This window comes from Plodia interpunctella, chromosome 4 (genome assembly GCF_027563975.2).
Source record: "Plodia interpunctella isolate USDA-ARS_2022_Savannah chromosome 4, ilPloInte3.2, whole genome shotgun sequence".
Lineage (NCBI taxonomy): Eukaryota > Metazoa > Arthropoda > Insecta > Lepidoptera > Pyralidae > Plodia > Plodia interpunctella.
In genome coordinates this window covers 3862877-3863729 of record NC_071297.1, presented here as the reverse complement: position 1 = coordinate 3863729, position 853 = coordinate 3862877, and positions in this window count along the sequence as shown.

Genomic DNA, 853 nt, shown 5'->3' with positions numbered 1-853 from the left:
ACCTATACAAAAAGATCTCCGTTTTTCATCACCTGTTTTTTTAAATCCAGTTTTTGCCGTACCCATTATTTTTCTTATAACTATGGCCGTACCAGTAGTCGTCATGGCCCCATTGCATGATAATGCGTTTACTTACAACCGGGAACATAATACTCCCGTTTGTTTATAGTTGGGTATGGTATATGTGCAGTGGTCTTAATCCACCCTGTATAGGAGGGGCAGTAATGTATGTATGCATTGTATGTCGTAGTTATGCTATACTTTTCTTTGTTTTTCATTACCCATGTACTTTGTTGTTGGTGTTTTAGTACAGTGCCTACCTTTAGTACAGTGCAAAGAGATTTTTTAACATTGCATGTTTTTCATAATGTTTTTTTCTGCAAATACTCGTTTTATTGACGAAGCTTTTAGTTTTAGGTAAAAACTTTGGTCTTGAAAGGTCCATCGAATCTACTTGAACATTTTTTTTCAATTGTATGATTTTTTTGTTTTTGCAACTCTGAAAATAAAAAAAAGTAACGTAATCGTTTATCAAACAAAAATGTTTTCTTTGTACGTTTTCTTCAGTTCGGTTTAAAAACAAAGCGTTAACATTTACAAAGCAATCGCTGTAAAACTCTCAGCTTGGCAATATTTTGATGCCGCCCATTTTTAGTCTACATATAGGATGTTGGGCATTCTCGTGGCGCACGCCGCCGTAATGAAACCTGTGATTGTGCAACGGAGCTAAACTGTTTTTTTGTGAAGCGAAGTTGGCCATCTGCGGTGGAGAGCTAGTGTTGCCAGTATCGCTGAAAGGCGCGCTCATCTCAGTTGAATAGCGGCCCAGCCCTCGCCCGCTCGCTATTTGCAG